The sequence below is a fragment of the Equus caballus genome, chromosome 28 (assembly GCF_041296265.1).
Source record: "Equus caballus isolate H_3958 breed thoroughbred chromosome 28, TB-T2T, whole genome shotgun sequence".
Classification (NCBI taxonomy): domain Eukaryota; kingdom Metazoa; phylum Chordata; class Mammalia; order Perissodactyla; family Equidae; genus Equus; species Equus caballus.
In genome coordinates, this window is record NC_091711.1 from 45631072 (window position 1) to 45645265 (window position 14194).

Below are 14194 nucleotides of genomic sequence, written 5' to 3' on the forward strand. Positions count from 1 at the left end.
TTTTGTTGCCCACAGAGACATAGGCACCCCTAATAGAGGTCACATGGTAGGTGAGTAAAGGAGGCCCCTGGAAACGTCCTCCCCAGCAAGTCGTCTGAGGGGACCTGGCATCCAGGCAGGCAGCCCTGGAGAATGGAGGGGGTGAATTAAAGGGGCGTATCACTCAGGGCCCAGGCAGCTTGGCTGTGAGGCCCCGGGAGCAGAGGAAGATGCTCGCTCTTGCTATTCAGCGGGCCTGATCAGCCATCAGAGCTCCATGAGGACAGAAGTGACAAGAGTGGGGACATAGACAGCAGAGGCGCCCCAAGGGAGCTACTGTCCAGGCAGTGTGGACCCCCACTTGGTCACCCATAGCAGCCACAACACTCAACCCAGCGAGACCAGCAGGTGCATAGTCAAATTTGTCCCTCACAGAGTTGTCAAGGAGACTGGCTTTCAGGGGTGTAAATGCTCACAGAGAATCTCAGAAACATTTGGGGAAATAGACCTTCCTTCACACTGAGCAGATGGAAGTTTGGGCATCAAGGTCCAGATCTTAATGTAAGTGTGATCTCCACTGGACATGGCTCCAGCATGGAAGAAGAATAAGGATGCAATGGGAGGCTGGGACCAGTGCAGTAGGCAGAAGAGATGATGATGACAAGGATGGGGCAGGGATTAAGATGGCCACGGTGGAAAACATTTAGGAGGGAGAAAGGGCAGAATCTTTGTGTGACTGAGGAGACTAGGGGTGAAAAGCGGGGAACAGTCTGAATGACACCCAGGTTCCTGGTCTGAGTAACTGGGCGGATAGCGGTGCCATTGGCTGAGATGGGGACCTGGGAGCCACAGCAGGTGTAGGGGCAAGTGACGAATTCAGCTTTGGACATGTCTTTGGGGTCTGGAAAGCATCTAGGTCAAGCCCCTCATTTCCAGCTGAGGCAGGTGAGACCCAGAGAGCAGCGTGCCCCACCTCACACAGCAAGGGGCTGGCGAGAGCAAGGGGATTTCCTGCCCCACCTCCTCGCCATGGTTTAAAAGGTCTAATGAGAAGGGTGAAGTGGTGTTGCTTCTATTAACAGACCCCCATTCCCCTAACCTGCTCCCAGAAGCAGCCCCCTCAGGACACACGCGGGCCTCACAGGTGCATGAGGCCCATGATACCCAGCTCTCTACTTGGCCCATGTGTGAAAGTTTTCATAGTAAGTTCTGTCCAAACGTGTCTCGTGAGCGAGCAAATATCCCATTTTCCGCCCCGTGGGTCTGGCTGGAGTCCCTGCCTGGGTTGGACACTGCGTTTCTTGGGCTCTTCCTCTGCCGCTCTGCTCCATCCCACTCCGGAGCCTTGGGAAAGCTGGTCGGGCAGCATCCATGTGGCTGGAGCCCGTCCTCCACGGGCTGCGGCTCCCTGGGCTTCTTCAGTCTTCACTGAATTCTGCCTTTTTCTTTCTTTTCATAAACTTTTAATTTTGAATAACTTCAGATTTAAATAAAAGTGGCAAAGACAGTAGAGAGTTTTCACGGACCCTTCACACAGCGCCCCTGAGCTCAACCTCTTACGGAACCAGGACACATTCCTCAAAACCGCCCTTTGCCTGTTGAAGTGAGAGCTGCCATTGTACAAAACGAGTACGATGGGGCCTCGTCCTCCAAGTCCGCAGGTGCGGGGAGGAGAGACGGCCCCCCGCCCCCAGCTTGTTCTGCTTTGGCCAGACTGTGCTGTGAGGTGATGGGGAGGCAGGCACGATGCTCTGAGCAGGGAGACCCTCAGCAAGAGGAGGAGCCTGACCCAGGGCAAGGCCGGGGCCTGCTGGATGGGGTGGGGAGGGAGAGGTGGGCATGTGAGGGGGCAAAGGATGGTGCCAGGGACTCCCTTCCACTCCTCAGTGGTTCACAGCCATGGCTCTTGGCCAGAAGAGGGGAGTGGCTCTCTTGGAATGTCACGCCTTTGTTTGGGGACATCCAGGGGAAATAAATAGGGACCCTCTTTCTATGGTAGCGCAAGGAAGTTGCCAGCCTCAGGGCGTTCTACCTCTGCCACTTGTTACCTGTCAGGTCTTGGGCAAGATGCTTGATTCCTCACCTGTGAAGTGGACGTGACACCACACCCCATGTGGTTATTGCAAAACTAGGTGAGAAGCTCCGGGTGACAGATCATGCCTGGCACAGGAGGGAAACCTCTGTCCACGGTCACCGTCGTCTTTATGTAGCATCCCTCCGCTGCGCTCGGCTTTCTCTTCCACTCCTGCTTTTCTGTCTCCAAATGTCCCTATGGAGGCATCGAGCTTCAAAATGCTCCGTTCACAGAAGGGGAATTTAAGGTCAGATAAAAATAGCTTGCGTAGACTGAGTGCCCTCCATGTGAAAAACACTTTCCACGCATTTTCTCATTTAATCCCTCCACCATTTAGCCCTCTGACATGGGTACTATTGTTGCAACCTCCCCCATTTTACAGAGAGGTTGAGGGACTGGCTCTGCCGGGCAGGGCTCCGTGGAAGCATTTTCCCTCCAGCCCTTCAGCAGGAGGAGGCGGCATGGAGAGGGCGGCTGTGAGGCCGGAGCTAGGAGCTCTCAACTGAAACAGCAGCACAGGCTTAGAGTTAAAGAAATAAAAGAAACGTGCAAAGAGGGCTGCAACGTTTAAGAGGTCACCCTCCCCGCGCCCCAGCTGCCAGCTGTCCCGGGGACACCTGCTGGGGCCTGAGCCTTCGCATCCATGTGGAGACTCTGCCCAAGCATGAGCATGTACATGCATCCACGTCTGCTCTCCTGCTGTTCCTCACCCTTCCTTCTCCGTCTACAATACGCCATGGACGTGATTCTGAGACCACGGGGCGACAGGCGGGCCCCGATGTGTGATTAGGTCCCCCCTACAAGCCCTTGGAAAATAAGTAAGAAATAGCCCAGAATAATATCCAAGACACATGGCTAAGTACACATAACAAAGTGGGTGCTGTGTTTTCCAAAATGTGTGAGACATAAGAGCAGCTAGACCGTTGGTTGATGGAGAAGCTGACTAGCAAAGAGACCACAGAAGATGCATCGACAATTCAACCAACACTGATAATGGTGAGGACCAGATAGTGGCAGGGCTGTGGGGGTGCTGCTGAGTGGGGGGGAAGCAGGCAACGGAGGAGGCATGGACTCAGCTCCTCTGTGTACCCCGAAAGCTGAGAGCAGACCATGCCTGCAGCTCCTGTGTCACGTGCGATCTTCGACCCTCGTGAGAGTCCTGAGTAGTGGGCGCTGTCATCCCAATTTTACAGGAGGGGAAACTGAGGCAGGGCACTTGCCCCCAGACACAAAGCTTTGAGGCCAGGCTGAGCTTTAAAGTCAGGGGCAAAGGTGCAACGTCGTTGCTGATTTACCCTCAGTTTTTGAAAGTTTCCCTCCTGATTCTATGGCTTCGACAATTAAAATATTTTGAAAAAGGAAAGTGAGTCGTCATGGAAACCCTGAGCAGCATTTGGGCCCGTCTCTCCCCAGGCTCTCTTTTTAGGATCCTTGTGGACCTTGGGAGATTTGCTCGGAGGACAAGCTTTGGGGAACCCCGCCCTTCCTTTAAATCAGTGTGGTCCTTAGAGACATCCTGAACGACACGGCCCAGCCAACACTCACAAGCCGCTCTCTCTAGTGAGATGGCCGCCTCCCTCACCAGGGTGTCCAGCTGGAAAATCACCCTGGCATCCCAGTCTGCCTCCAACGTCATTGATGTGTCTTATTGATGTCCCTTAGTGACGCCCGCGGGCAGCAATCCAGGGCTTCCAAGGGCCTTCAGAGCACACAAGCCCATCTCCAATTTCCCTGGGCTGGTTCCTTACTCCCACACTCTATGGACAGTGGGCTGACAGACAACGTGCCCGAGAACAAGGCAGCGACCACCACCACCGTGTCCCCATCCTACGGTGAGAACGACATCTGCCCCCAAATCCTATCTACCAACTTCTTCCACATCTTCTTGCAAGACCACCTCTCCTTTCAGAACATCAGCCTTGAGATCAGCTGCTTCTTCCCCCGACATGTACAGGTGAGCGTGGCTCTGCCCAGCTGGCCTGGCCACCGAGCTCAGGTGAGTGCAGACACTGGCTCTGGTCTGGGAAGTGTCAGGCTGCAGGTGGACGCCACTCCCAAAGTGAACCAGGCAGGCGCTATGTGAGCCCAATTCATATTTTTAGCTGAATAAACACCCCAGGGCGGGGTCCAGTCTGAGCCCCGCTGGCTAAGTCTCCTTCATAGAACTCATTTAGGGTGTTGTCATTTTGATGGGGTTGGGACTTCCCCAGGCCGCACTCTCTGACCTTCTGTCAAGATGCAGAACAGTATCATCAGCCTGGAACAATTGCCATGGCAGCTGATCTTTTGTATCCTTTGTCGGTCAGTCGCTGACCACTGGCTGTCCCACTGTGGGGATGTGTAACTTCCTGGGTGAGGCGGCCCCTGTCAGATAGCAAAGAACATTTGCTGGAGAAGGCGGTAACCTGACCTTTCGGCTGCCAACACTCACGGGAACAGGGGGCCATTTGTACTGAAAGGGATCAGCTGGGGAACAGCATGGCCTATAGATGGTAACAGAGAGGGACATGTTGATTTTTTAAAATCGCGTGGGTGTGTAGTGATAGAAATAAAGAAGAGAGGGGAAAGAAAAGCACTTGTTTACAAAATGGTGGCCAATAAACACAGAAGGAATAGCAGGGTTAGAAAAGATTAAACCACTGCTATGTACCCCACAATGAAATAATGGACATGGACAGGGGTCATCGATGGTGATGAACCACAGAGTGAAACGTGGTTGGGGGACAGAGACAGGGTCTCCAAGGATCGCCCCATTGATTACCCGCCAATTACAAAGGGAAGACGATGCCTTGAATATCGATGGGCCCCGCGGTCCTGCCTGGACCAGGTGGTCACCCCGGGCATCTCTGATGACCCTGGAGACAGTCCAACAGCAGCCTCCTCGCTCCATATGGTGCAAAGTTCAGGTTCACTCTGCGGCTTCTCAGCAAAGACCTTTAACCTGAATCCTGTCATGGGGAAGCAATCAGACAAATCCAGAACAGGGAACCTGCTGCCGGACAATGGACCCGCACTTCCAAAAAGGGAAAGGAAAAAAAACCCAGCAGGCAAAACATTTGAGACAAGAGCTATGAGACGTTTCGGGACAATGAGAGAAATTTGAACATGGACCATCTCTCAGTTGATGGTGTGGGACTGACGTTAAACTTCCCTGGGTTGTGGCAATGTGGAGAATGTCCTCATTCTCAGGAAATACATGCTGAGTCCTTGGGGGTGGCGTGTGCTGACTATAATTTCAAATGGATTGGTGAAAAATAAATGGATTAGTAAAAACATAAATTTTTATTAGTAAAAGATAAATATAATACGTTCCCCACTATGTGTGTGTGGAGAGAGAGAGTACACAGGCAAATCAACAAGAGTTAACAGTCTGTAAACCCAATGAAAGGCTGCAGGTGTTCACTGTTCTTGTCTTTTCAACTTTTCTGTGGATTTGAACATTTTCTTTTAAATCGTGAAAAAATAAAGTGAGGAGAATACGCCCTCCCTCGCAGGGATGCTGTGAGACAGGACCGAGGGGACTTGAGGAAAGCTCCTCAGAAACCAAGCGGCGCTGGCCTGAATGCTGGTTCTGGGCCCCCGCCGGGAGGTCCCCGGGGATTCAGAAGGAAGATGACAGTCACGGCTAGTATTGGTCGAAGTTGATCAGGATTTCCCAACCTCAGCACCACTGACATTTGGGGCCAGATGACTTTGCTGTGGGGCCGTCCTGTGCACTGGAGGATGTTGAGTGGCATCTCTGATCTCCCACCGCTAGATGCAAACAGTAGGACCCTCCCCGCAAAGTCGTACAACCAAAACTGTCTCCAGACCTTGCCGCACATCCCCAGGGACAGGGGAGCAGACTGGCTGCTGCTGAGCCCCGGGGAATCACTGTCACTGTGTGGATTCTCAGGACAGCCCCAGAGGGCAGAATTTGTTCTCGTCCCCATTAGTGAGGATGAGGGAAGCAGGCACCGAGAGGGGAACCACCTTACCCGTGGTGTCACTTACCTGCAGGACCTGGAGGAGCTGTGTTAGGGATCCCTGGAAGCCCTGAGATTCCTGAAGGAGAAGGGCAAGTGGCTGGGGGAGCCCCCAACGATGGCGCAGGCCAGCCCTCCAGGGAAGCGCAGGGGCCCCTTGTCGTCTAGCCACCTGCAAACACACAAGGTGGCGCTGTCCCGGGAGGGTCTGCTCACCGGGTCTTGGCCGGAGGAAGACTGGGAAAGTCTGGGCTGATCTGCCTCCCTTTCTCCCCTGTTTCCCCAGTGAATTATTTGGGGAAATAATTTGGGAGGAAAAAAGCCCTCCCAAGAACGGCCCTTATCTTGTATGTCCTATGTGCTCCCAAGTTCTTGGCAGAGGGTGGGAACCCTCTAAGTTGCCTCCGTTTGCCTCCTATGGTCCCCAGCTCTAATTCATGCTTTTAAGAAACAAACTCACCTGGGAATTCTCACGGACAGCCACTTGGCCCTGAGGTCACCCAGATGCAGACACAGCCCCAGCCTGGATCAGATGTCCCCAGGGGCCCGCAGCGAGCACGCCCCCTGCTCCCCAGCCTCCTGGGCCTTTGTCCAGCGTGGCAACCACCGCCCCTGCAGCTCCTGCCCGCCTGCCTCTCTGGGGAACAGGGCAGGCCCGCCCTGTCTCGAGGCTATTTATAGAGGCAGAATCCTGCCAGAAATTCTACCCCAGAGGTCTCGGGTCACCTGGTACTCTTTATACTCTTTACGAGGGGGCAGCTATTTATCGTGTCCTGGTGACTTGGGTGGCCTAGTCCTTCACATCTGCTCCCTGCCCACTGGGTGAGCCTGGGGGCTTCTGTTTCCAGCTCCACCTTTTCTTCCAGAATGCGGGCCAGCCGTTCCTGCTCACTGTGCCTCTCCTGAAAGCCGGTCTGTGGCTGCTGAAAGTATTCCTCCCTCCCAGGAGCCATCCTGTGGATTTCCTTTAACGCTCACAATAAGTCTACGACATATGTAATCTTGTTACCCCTCTGTTACAGACGAGGAAACTGGGGCTCGGTGGTGGAGTGACTCGCCTGGGCCTATGGCCAGCAAGAGGCGGAGCCAGAGCTTGAACCTGGGCAGTCTGATTCCCTCTTCACTGGGGCAACAGCCACCTCAGTCAGGGAGGAGGGAAGGGGGTCAGGGAGGGCTTCTCGGAGGAGGTGACACTTTTGTGGATTTGCACATGCATGTCTTAGTTACCCCGCTTGCCCCCCTGGAGGCAGGGGACCCAGGTGGGCTGGTCCACATCTCTGTCCCCAGCAACCAGCGCTGGCCCTGGGGCAGGCCAAGGGGACTCAGTGACTCTGATAAATGAATGCATGAGGAGCGTTCATTCTGGTCCCGACCTCGTCCTCACCAACCTCTGGTGCTGCTGCTGCAAGGCCCTTTGTCAGCCCTTGCTTACCAGGACAGCCCGCTGCCCTTGACGCCCGGCAGCTGTGGCACCAGATCCTGCCTCCCCAGAGCCTGGCAGCGAGCCCCTCGGCAGGGTGGGCCAGGGAGAGGGCAGCCCCCAGCAGCAGCATGCAGAGCAGCAGCCCGGGGACAGGACGTGCAGGGCGAGGAGGTGGCCCACCTGCACCTGGAACTGCCTCTCTGCGGGATGGCTTCCCTCAGGGCTGGAGGGGAAGGGGCCAGAAATGCATATGGACAAACAGGAGGAGCCCAGCCTCCTGACCTCGGAGGACTCCACATCCAGCCCCCACCCCAGCCTCCCGCCTCCCCCCCCACCAGTCCCCGCTGTGTTTGGTCAAGCCCACCTCCTGCCTCTCCCCTCCCTCGCCCCGAGGGCAGGGCGGCTGCTATCCCTCACTTTTTCCTTCACTAGGAATCCCTGTGAGCATGGTCCCCAGCCCCCATCTGCTTCCCTGTGTCTGTGTGGCTCATCTTAGTGCTGATCACCAGCCAGGCAGGTGACAGGGCAGGGCCCAGGTGGAGGTGGGGGCGGGGATCCCAGAAGCTGTGTTGTGGGGGAGCACCCCAAGCGCTTCTGTTGCCCCTCCCCCACCTTGAAATCCAATTTTCAAAAACTGGAACAGCTTACCTTGTACTGAAAAGATTAGAATTTGTGTTTCCAAAATGTGGGTTGGTATTCAAACACACATAATTTTACTTAAAAAAAAAGGCCCACATCTGGTGAAAGTGACCTGTAGGTATTTATAGTGAACAGAGCAGGTCCCCCTTGAAGAAAGAGGACTGCGGGGAGAGGAGGAGGCAGAAGCAGGGGTAAGAGCACCCCCCCCTTAACAAAGGCCGAGGAGAACCGGCAGACTCAGCATCCCCCAGCGCTGCCGGCGGTGGTGCCCACAGGACCCTGAGGCCGGAACTCATGACCCCCATGCCCTCCGCCCCGCTGCGGCTGCAGGGCCCCAAGTGTCTGATGGAGGAGGTCACTTCTGGCATGAACTGCGCGTGACAGATCCCGGGAGATGGAGGGGAGTTCACCACGAACATCGCGCTCCGGCAGGTTACGATGATGTGCTGTGAAACACATCCTTCAGACTGCAAGGATTACCCCCACGGCTCCGTATTCAGTGGCTCCCTCCTCCTAAGCCTTCATTTTTAAGAAGCAACTGTTTTAAGGATGAATTCGCTTCCTTTACAAGTGAGACTGACCCTCGATGCTGGGAAAACTGGAAAGCCACATGTAAAAGAATGAAAATGGACCATTCTTTTTCACCATTCACCGAAATAAACTCAAAATGGATCAAAGACCTAAAGGTGAGACCTGAAACCATAAGGCTTCTGGAAGAAAACGTAGGCAGTACACTCTTTGACATCAGTATTAAAAGGATCTTTTCGGACACCATGTCTTCTCAGAGAAGGGAAACAATAGAAAGAATAAACAAGTGGGACTTCATCAGACTAAAGAGCTTCTTCAAGGCAAATGAAAACAGGATTGAAACAAAAAAACAACCCACTAACTGGGAAAAAATATTTGCAAGTCATGTATCTGACAAAGGCTTAATATCCTTAATATATAAAGAACTCTCACAACTCAACAACAAAAAATCAAACAACCCGATCAAAAAATGGGCTGGAGACATGAACAGACATTTCTCCAAAGAAGATACACAGATGGCCAATAGGCACATGAAAAGATGCTCATCATCGCTGATCATCAGGGAAATGCAAATCAAAACTACACTAAGATATCACCTTACACCCGTTAGAATGACAAAAATATCTAACTCTAATAGTAACAAATGTTGGAGAGGTTGTGGAGAAAAAGGAACCCTCCTACACTGCTGGTGGGAAAGCAAACTGGTGCAGCCACTATGGAAAACAGTATGGAGATTCCTCAAAAAATTAAAAATAGAACTACCACACGACCCAGCCATCCCACTACTGGGTATTTATCCAAAGAGCTTGAAGTCAGCAATCCCAAAAGTCCTATGTACCCCAATGTTCATTGCAGCATTATTTACAGTAGCCAAGGCATGGAAGCAACCTAAGCGCCCATCAACAGACGAATGGATAAAGAAGATGCGGTACATATATACAATGGAATACTACTCAGCTGCAAAACGGAACAAAATCATTCCATTTGCAACAACATGGATGGCCCTTGAGGGAATTATGTTAAGTGAAATAAGCCAGATAGAGAAGGATGATCTCTGTATGACTCCACTCATATGAGGAATTTAAACCTGTGGACAAAGAGAACAGATTAGTGGCTACCAGGGGAAAGGAGAGATGAGGTGTGGGCACAAAGGGTGAAGTGGTGCACCTACAACATGAATGACAAACATTAAAGTACAACTGAAATTTCACAAGATTGTAACCTAACATTAACTCAATGAATAAAAAAAAAAAAAAAAAAAGAATGACCCTTGAAACCAAGAGGACAGAGCCGAGGGAAGCTTGTGTGCCTGAGGTGGCTCAGAGCTTGGAGAGACTGGACAGGCTTCTAGGCTTCCAGGCACCCATCTCCCTGGGTCCTCTGTGCACAGCTCTGGTCTTCTTATCCCCACTTACAGAGGAGGGAGACCAAGGCAGAAAGGGTGTGACTTGCCGGTCACAGAGCAGGTCTGGCCAGGGCAGAGGCCTATGGTGAGGAAGCCTGGGTCCCGATCAGGCCCACCCCCACCCCAGCGATGCCCGGTCCAGTCCCCACCCCACCCTGTCCTGGGGTCGGGATGTTGGCTGGCCCAGAGACAGGCCTGGAGTTGGTACCTGTCCTGCTGACCCCCTCCCTTCCTTCTTTCACAGGTTCGGGCTCCGGATCCTCCATCTTCTGGATGACATCCGGGCCCTGCCATGGGCAGTGGGCTTTCTGTGCACCTGTACCAATGAGCAGCAGCTCCCAAGGGGGATGCCCCCGCATGGCCAACAACCCCGCACCGTGCCCAGCCTCCGAATGTCCCCATGGGGTGGGGCTGAGGCCCTGAGAGGGCACGGGGCTGGCCCGGACTTGCAGGGCAAAACCCAGGCAACCTCTGGGTCCTGCCAGATAGTGGGCATTGGAGACGCTTCTGTGAGACACTGGAGCGGGCTCTGGGATGGGGAGGCCCCAGGCCCCACACGGGCAACCTCTCTCTGCTCCTGCATGTTGCACAGCTCCTGCTTCGTGTCAGCCTCAAGGCGCAGACCTGGGCAATGCGTCTTCAAGCTCTTGGGATCACAGACCCCTTTAGGAGTTTGAAGAAAGTCCCAGACCCTCTGCAGGCAAGGACACTGTGCACAGACTCACAACACTGGGGCCATAGCATCAGGGACAGCCCTCGGCCAGTCTCCAAAGTCAGCTCAGAATCCCAAGTGTGCAGTGAGTCATCAGGACCCGCCTTTGATGACCATGCTCCTGTGTGTGGGAACCAAAATACCTGTGCCTCCTCTGAATATGTGTAAAGAGTGCTGGGGGAAAGAGGCCCCTGTTTTTCACACAGTCCTCTCTCCCACACTGGGTTTATGGCTTTCAACACCCTTCTGAAGAGGGAAATGTCCAGAAGAGTTGAATTGAGGATGTTCCCTCTTCCCACCCAGAATGTCCTGCACCAGTTCCTGAGCGGAACATGCATACCATGGATGCCAAGTAGGATTCACTCGTCAGTGGGACTGGGGTGTCAGGAATGGGGTGGGGTGGTGCCTTTAACACAAATCTTAAATACCTAATAAGATGCAGAACGTTCAGACATCACCAACGTTTTCCCACCAAATTCCAGATTTGAGGAGACCCAGGCCTCTGCACCGAGATGAATAGGCACCTACTGTGTGCTAAGCATACACCCATTTTACAGATGCGGACACTGAGGCTCAGCAAGGATGGGTGACTTGCCCAGGTCACAGTATGTTGTGGAATCAGCCAGAGAAAGTGGGGGTGCCCCGTCGTCTGAGATGTGCTTTACAAAGCAGAGCACTCACCAACACTGCGCCGAGGCTGGTGGGGCGTGGAGAAAATGAGGGGCAGGAGAGCAATCCTGTGATGGGTCCCAGGGCTCTGAGCCTCCTGAACGGCAGCTTTACTGTTTCTGTTAAAAGAAGGAGAATTTGGTCTCCAGAACTCACCACCCATCTTGACTAACACTGATACACCTGCCTCAGGCCCACCCCCTAGCAGGTAACCAAGCTCTGAGTCAGGGACTGCCCCTGCTTTGCTCTCTTTGACATCTAGAAAAATTGCAACCAACCTGTGCTCCTCTGCCAGCAGATCCTTTGCCCTGCTGAGCTCCCTTCCCACCCCGCCCACCCCTCCATGGTCACGAGCACCGCCTCCATCCTCAGCTCTGCTATTGCGCCTGCTCAGGGCATGCTGTCACAGAAAAGGCCACTCATGATGCTTGTTAACACGGCCAGACAGACTTTATCCAGGGCTATCCCGACAGGTGTAGGGACCACAACAAGGAAAAGGGATTTATAGCCAAGGAGGAGATTGGAGTGGAGGCGTCTGTGGGTGGAAGATGACTAGGATGGTCAGGCGATTCTTACTAAGCTGACCTAACAGGACTCTTGCTGAAAGGAGGCCGGCCTGGGGCCTGAGACACCCTGGGGACTGTGGGGGATGAGGGATCTGATCAGATATCAAGGACATCAGGTATCAAGGGTGGGGCGTTCTCACTAAACTGACTTAGCAGGATTCTTGCCCTTGATGACAAGGCCCAAGGACAAGGTCCAAGGGCGTAGGGGAGACTGACTAAAGTTCGGTTAAGGAGCGAGAGTCTGTCAACCCCTGAAGCCTTCCTTCTCTTCTTTCCACTCTGAGGCTTCCCCGCTCCTCCCGTCTGCCTTGGAGTCTCTGTCAGGTGCAAGTGATGCTGGCCCACTCCCTTGCTCCAGTCGGCTCCGAATAAGCAGCCTTTGCTTGTTCTCATGTGGTTCCTTTTCAGTGATTCCCACAGCTGTATCCCCTGCTCCTAGAACAGCACCGGGAACCAAGGAGATGGTCCATAAATATTTGTGAACTTCCTGACTGAATACAGGAAGCCTTCCAAGACGCCCGGCGAGGTCAGCTCCCCACCCGGTGGACCCCCGAACCCCTGTGCTTCCCTTGGACACAGCACTGACCCCACCCCGCTGTGGGGCCATTCCCTTTGTAAGTGTCTGACTCCTGTCCCCTCCCCCAGGCTCTGAGCTTCTTGAGGGGGAGCCCTGTCTGGTAGAGATGCCTGGTACCCCGTGTTGGAACCCCGCCCATCTCCTCGTGGCCCTCCCTCCCCAAGGAAGCTTCCAGCTGCAAGCTCCTGCCACCCTCCGCTCAGCCAGCTCTAAGCAGACCTCGGGGATGCCCTGGAAGCAGCCCTCGGCCAATGGCCGATGAGAGTTGAAGGACCAACACCTCAGTTCCCTCCCGCCCCCTCCCTGTGGCATGATGCTTCTCCTGGAGGACACAGCGGGATTGAGGCCCACCTGGTGGAGTAGAACCTGCCCACAGACTTCCCGCGGCCCCTGCCTGCTCCCCACCTAACACTCCCGGCTGCATTCAAATCCTGCTCTCTGGGTCGGCTTCTGGGAGAACCCATCTAACACAGCACCTAAGCTGCTAGAGCACAGTAGAAATGAACTTGTCGTTCAAATGTGGGTCATGAGTTAAGAAAATGTGTCAGTCTGTGAAGGTGGTTAACTTTGGAGGAGTTTCTGTGTTTAGCCAGGCATGGGGAAAGGGTACCACTTTAGCCTGTCTTCCTTCCTTCCTTCATTCAGTAAACACTGTTGAGGACGCACCGGGCGGCATGCTGCTTGGGCAGTAGAGAGCCTACCATCTCTGGCAGATGGGAGATGCACGTCCCCAGCGATGTGGCTGCTGGCATGAGCCGGGGAGTGTCTGTCTGACTTTCCCAGGGCTCAGTGAATTAGCCCTAAAGGGTGGTTGCTCAAGTCTTCGGTGCTGGCTCCACGCTCTCCCGGCACTGCCAGTGGGCACAGTTCTGTTCCCCAGGAGCCAGAACCCTTGTAGGGAACGCATGTATGACAGAGCACACCCTGGATCCTGTTTTGGGGGCAGAGCAAATCCAAGAAGGATCTCATCCCTGGGGACCAGCAGCCGAGGCTGGGGTTCCGAGGCCTGGGCGCAGCAGGACATCTGTTTATTCAGACACACAGGCGTGAACCACAAGAATGGATGAACACAATGTGGTGGATACTGAGGGCGAGGAGAAATATCTTTTTCCTCTACGCTTTTAAGTTCTCGACTGGGTCCCAGGTTTAACAAAAGACAGATGAACGAGAAAGGCATAGAAATTTGTTAATGTAAGTTTTGTGTGACATGAGACCCTGCATATCCTTATGAAGGCCTGAAGAAAAGGTTCAACCTGTGTTTTGACGCTGGTTTGAAGAGTGGAAAGCGGCGGAAAGACGTGACAGGACAAAGGGTATACGTGTACTGAGCCGTGGGAAGCTCAGCAAAGCCTGTGGCTCAGGTGCCTCTCTGTGTCCCTGTATCTCTGCAGACAAGGAGGGCACCTCGCACATGAGGGTCCTATGACCCTCTTCAGGGAGTCACACAGTCCTTCCTGCACGTGCTGTTTCTCACGTCCTTCAGCTTAAAAGATTCAATATGCCCAAGTGCCCTATTTTGGGGTAGCATGTCCTGAATCCCATCGATACACACGATGGAATAGTACTCAGCCTTAAAAAGGAAGGAAATTCTGACACACGGGACATGGATGAACCTTGAGGACATCATGCTAAGTGAAATAAGCCAGTCACAAAAGGA

General features: G+C 53.7%; 2 long non-coding RNA genes across 2 annotated transcripts; both read right to left on the minus strand.

Moving 5' to 3' along the window:
* Nucleotides 1-1419: 1419 nt before the first annotated feature.
* Nucleotides 1420-6450, minus strand: LOC138921175 (uncharacterized). The gene is made up of 5 exons (XR_011433522.1): nt 6047-6450; nt 4815-5001; nt 4279-4417; nt 2063-2248; nt 1420-1574 (listed from the first exon to the last, which is right to left on the minus strand). It is a non-coding gene; the product is annotated as an uncharacterized lncRNA (long non-coding RNA).
* Nucleotides 6451-8116: 1666 nt separating this feature from the next.
* Nucleotides 8117-11871, minus strand: LOC138921174 (uncharacterized). The gene is made up of 3 exons (XR_011433521.1): nt 11673-11871; nt 11407-11513; nt 8117-9695 (listed from the first exon to the last, which is right to left on the minus strand). It is a non-coding gene; the product is annotated as an uncharacterized lncRNA (long non-coding RNA).
* Nucleotides 11872-14194: the final 2323 nt, after the last annotated feature.